The sequence below is a fragment of the Aquila chrysaetos genome, chromosome 9 (assembly GCF_900496995.4).
Source record: "Aquila chrysaetos chrysaetos chromosome 9, bAquChr1.4, whole genome shotgun sequence".
NCBI lineage: Eukaryota > Metazoa > Chordata > Aves > Accipitriformes > Accipitridae > Aquila > Aquila chrysaetos.
In genome coordinates this window covers 39411206-39416462 of record NC_044012.1, presented here as the reverse complement: position 1 = coordinate 39416462, position 5257 = coordinate 39411206, and the positions used below count along the sequence as shown (strand labels likewise).

Sequence of the window (5257 nt, the reverse complement as noted above, 5' to 3'; positions counted from 1 at the left end):
GCTGATGGGGATCCCAGTAAAGATAAGGAAGCACAAAGAGAGGTTTTCCTGGAAATAAACCAGAGAAAGTTTTTGGGTTTTTTTTTTGCTTGTCCTTTTAAAGCACTTTGAACATGATGATGAAATGATGACAATGATGACAAAGTTTCACTTTGTAGCTGTCTACATCCATTTTGTTTTGTCGCTGTGACATGAAACGCCGGTCTCTAGGTGTGAAACAGCAATGGGAATAAAATAGTTAAAAATTTCTTCTTACCTGAAGGGAGAGAGTAACAGTGAGGACAGACAGTGCCAAGGCCATGAAAGCATAGCCCTTGCACAGCAGTGTCTTCCTGCCAAACTGCTCAATGATAAAGGTCTGGAACGGCAGGAAAAGCACTCACTTCACTGCAAGCACAGCTAAAGCCTGAGTAACACACTGATACAGTGTGCCTTACACACAGCAGAGTGGGAAGGAACACACAGAGACCAACCCCTAGTGATACATACAGAATAAGGCCTTCTTCAAACCCACCTGTGCGCAGCACCTCAGAAGTGCAGAAATAGACCTAGAAAACACAGCGGAAGAAAAAAAACTTGCACTGGAAACAGTGGATTGCATGTGTGATATCACCTCTGATGTCAGGACTGGTAAGCAAGCAAAGAGGGTACATTTCCACCAGTGACCTGTCCTTTTTGTTGATTGTTGAGAAAATACTTCTTTTCAAGAATGGGTTAGGAATAGAAAGTGTCTTTTTAAAAGCTTTTCACATGCTTTTAACAGAAAGAAACTGCTATAATTTTCGTTTCAGTCCTCCTCATCATCTGATTCAAGTCAGTTGTGGTCCAGAAAAAAAAGAGATACACCTATCATCATCATTTAGTGTTGGACCTACAGAAGTGAAAATAGAGGTGTTAATGATACATGAATTTCCTAAAGAAGATGAGGGAGGTCACGTGTAGATTTTTCCTTTCTCTTTTCACTATTGCTACAGCTATTCTAGCCCCACTATTTCCAGGCAGACTGAAGAAAAGAGACAAAAATATGGGATGAGAAGGCTCTAGCAGGCAGTAGCTTGAAGACGCTGTGCTCTGGCTTCTAGACAGTTTTATTAGCTTTCCTGACAACCACAGCAACAGCTACCAAAGCCATAATATTTACGGAACATAAACTTCTTTGAACAGATGCGAGCATAACCCTGACACACTAATGGTGATGTCACTGCTTGTATTCAGTTCTGTTGGATGCCAGCTGCAGCCTCATAACAGTTATTTTGGCCCTGATGCATGGGCCTGTACTGAAATAAGTAAGGCTGGATGGCATCTAAATTTCCAACTTCTTCTTGAAGCTGTCAGTCACAGCAATGACACTGAAGCAGTAGTACAAAGACGAAAAAGCTAAAAGAAAAAAGCCTAGCTTACTTGTTTTATCTCTTTTGAGTAAAAGATAGGCAGGGTCAGTAGTCAAAATAATTTGAGATGTTGCTTGCAGAAGTATGAGAAAGAGAGGCCTTGGCATGGGGTTAAAGCAACACACAAACATCGATATTGGCAGGTTAATCATATACTGCCTGGTTTATCAGTAACTGCAAGAGATGCAGCAATCATGAGCATTTGGGAGAACAGGCCTCTTGAGGGTTGGTACATTGCATTTTTGCAGCCTGGGAGGATGAATGCTTGAGATGGAAAGGCTCCTTAAGCCACGAAGTAGTGAAGATGCCCAGCAAGACTACCCATGAAGGATTGACTTCTTGCAGGAGACACTGGAGCTATATCAGTGAACATAGTTGGACTTTGTAAGAGAGCAACAGAGGGATCCAAAGCTCATGCTTTTAAACCTGACATGGTGCTGTGTGACAGGGATGAACAGTCTCTCTGCGATGTTCCAGCTGTGCTTCTGCTGAGACTGTTTCCTGCAAAAGGACCAGCAAAGACAAAGTGACGCTGACCAAGATTACAACAGAAAATTCTCTCTTCTGTATATGCAGAAAGGTTGGGACTCCTGAAAAGAAGATATGAAAGAGAGAAAGAGGAGAGTAAAATCAGAGAGAAGGAACTGACAAATGGAAGTTGCCATGGCAGAATACACTATTGATCTGGTACACTGATCCTAACATGTATTTTTCCATATATCTAGTTAGCTACTCCATGGCTTTAATGTCTCTTCAGCGCAGTTCAGAAGTACTACCACTTGCCATTGCACCACATTGTAAAATCTATGCAAACTGGGAAAAGAACAGCATGGAAGAAGATAAATGTTATATTTGTGTTCTGTTTGGTCTCATGCTGTTCTTATTTTCAAACTAACAGGTGACTCAGGCATTAGAAATTCCCCTTTACAACATTGTTAGGGAAGCTGCAAGCTGTATAGAAGCACTACCACAGAAGGAATGGGGGAAGAGAGCATGGTGGCAAAAAGAAGCATAAGATTTCATCCTGGATACAGGCAGCACCTTGTTAGTGTTTTTGGAATCAATGAGGTGTGCGGGCACAGGAGCTGTTGTGGGCAGGTTAACATGTACAAGCCAGTCTGCACCCAGAGTTATTGCAGAATAAATGTCCATAATTCAAATGTTCAGTCTGCACCCAGAGTTATTGCAGAATAAATGTCCATAATTCAAAACTTTTCTTAAATAACATGATGCATTTATATAGCACTTTGCCAGCTCAGTGAAGATCTCTCTTTCTGTCAGGTAGATAGATAGTGAATGCCAGTTTTCCAAATAAAGAGTGGTAGATGGATGGGCAAAAACATCCAAAGCCAAATCAGCAGCCAGTCAATGACCAGGAGTAAATCTCGTGACTGCTTGACTCCCACCCAGATACTACTTCTTTTATAGTGTCCGCAAGCTTAAACTACAGAATTTTCTTATGGACACCTAAGAGTTGTTTTAGTGTGTGGAGAGGGGAAGATACCCAGCTGCATTAGTGCCAGAGAATTGCAGAGTTATGATCACAATAATCAAAATGCACAGCTGCCAGTGCAGATTTTGGTCTTCCATCACTTCCAGCACACTCAGGATTTTGATGTTTTCCATTGCTGCCTTTTGTTTTTGCAGATCATCCACTTCTGCCTGGTGCTCTCCCTCACCCACAGTTTCTTCATAGCTGTGCAGAACAAAGAGGAAAGCTTGATACAACTGTGCTATTCATGCATCATAATATTTGTACAAGCAGATTTATTTAAATTATTAATTAGTTATTCCCCTAAGGTTTCAGACATCATAATATTAACAAGCAAGGTATGAGAACACTAGTGACATATGGTTGTATCCTGTGTTCACAATCTTGCAGAAAATAAGATCCTATCTCACAGTTGTTAGTATATAAACCTTAATTAACACTATACAGTTCTCAGAACATCAATATAGTCTCTGATCTCTCTCTTTCCCTGTCTGATCACATGGCTCTGGCTACAGCACCTTGGAAGTGCTTTCCTTGAACCTGAACAGAGAAACTATGGTCACAATAAACTGGCAGCAAAGTTATCTTTGCACTGATAACGTAGCGTATTGATTCATTAAAGGGCTTTGTGTTTGTATGCATATGTGTTTTCAAGTAGAATTACAAAGACATGCTGTATCTGGACAGATTTGTTGGAAAGAATTTGTAGTAAATTGATGAAGTAATTCATGCAGTTTGCTGACAAGATGAGATAGCTCCCAGCAGGCTATCTGCTAGTTAGGTGGTTGTGGTACCCAAATTACCTCATTTAAAATTACCTTACATGATATCTTTTGAAAATTTTGACTGCCCATGTTAATGGCTGTTAAGTGGTGAGACCGATGTGTTTGTTACCTGGGTATGCCCACTCAAAGGCAGCTATAGTGTAGCTCTTACTCTTTTCTTCTGCAGAGAAGGGGGATGGAAAGAGCTGGGAATGGAAAGCCAATAGAAACAATTTGCAACTTGTTTTGGGAAGCATCCTCTACATTTTGACCCTACTACCAATGACTCCTGAAGATGCTGTATCTGCTTAAAGTTTTCTTACCATGGCCAAGTAGTTGTTCATAGAGATTTGAAAGCCAATTGTGAGGAATCCACCAACTCACAACACAGAATTACAAACAACCACTGGTACTGAACCTGCAAGGAATAGTACAAGCTCTTCTTCACATTAATTAATTAGCCAATCCACAAAAACTTTCTTTTCAAATGCACAATTTCATATCACTATCAGGCTACTAGCTAGGAAAGCTTAATAGTATCAGTTGTACATGGGAAGGTGTGGGAGCAGGTGAAAACAGTATGGAAATGCTTCACTATTTAAGTACTAGAGGACTTTTACAATTTTTTTAAAAATCAGTTTCTCTACCCAGCTGGAACTTCCTTCAAAGTTTTCATGATGGCTTAGTCCAGAAAGTTAATTCTGTGTCTTTTGATTTTTTATTTTAAATGTTAGCTCTAATTTTCACAGTAACAAAATTAGAATGATTATCCACTGTCCACCCTATTATTTTGAAAACAGTTTGGTACATATGTATTGTATTTTCTTCAGGAATGCTAATTGCAACAGCAACCTCTCAATTCTTCTGAAAGCTTAATATTAACAGCCGATACCACCAGCTGTAGCACTCACCACTTCTGAAAGGAGCTTTTCCATCTTATATCGAAAGGGTGGCTTGATCCCAGACAGACAGAACTCTCTTAGACTGAGGAAGTGTTTTCTGTCATGCCTTTTCTGCACCTTCTGCTTAAGTAATCATCTGACTCTGAGACTGAGGTTATTGTTTACTTCATATGACTTCTGTTGACTGATGTTTTTTGCAGCAATTGGACAGTGCTTAGAACGGATGGATTAAATGTTTCAATGACTCAACAGGAGAGGTTCCTCTGAATGAGAACATTTTGTAGTGTGAGTGATCCCTATTTTGATACAGGTCAAATATAAAATCTAACCCAGGTTTCAGTTGCTGGAACACACACTGGTGCTTTACTATCAGAGCTTCTTTTGTGGCTATTCCTTTAGAAGTAGCAAGCACATTATTTGAAATTTTTAAATAGAAAACCCCCTAAAACTCAAATTTGATTCAGTGCTCCAGCGTAATGATAATCAATATGAATGGTTAAACTGCAGAAAGGTAGGTCTTATGGTCTTACTAAACAGGAGGCACGGTATACCTCTTGTAACTGTGACAGAAAATGGAAAAATAATTGATCGCCCTATACAAAGGTAGAAGAGTTTGGGAAGGAAAGTGATTAAATGCTGCAGTGGTCATCAGGACTAACAGCTCTTGAATAGCAGCAGTACATGGGTGCTGTGGAGCGTAGCAGTGGT

The 5257-nt window shown here is 40.0% G+C and overlaps 1 long non-coding RNA gene across 1 annotated transcript; it reads right to left on the bottom strand.

Annotated features, from left to right (window-relative positions):
• Positions 1-1338: 1338 nt before the first annotated feature.
• On the bottom strand, positions 1339-4661 carry LOC121233557. The gene is made up of 3 exons (XR_005933243.1): positions 4559-4661; positions 3778-3853; positions 1339-3087 (listed from the first exon to the last, which is right to left on the bottom strand). It is a non-coding gene; the product is annotated as an uncharacterized LOC121233557 (long non-coding RNA).
• Between the last annotated feature and the right edge of the window lie 596 nt (positions 4662-5257).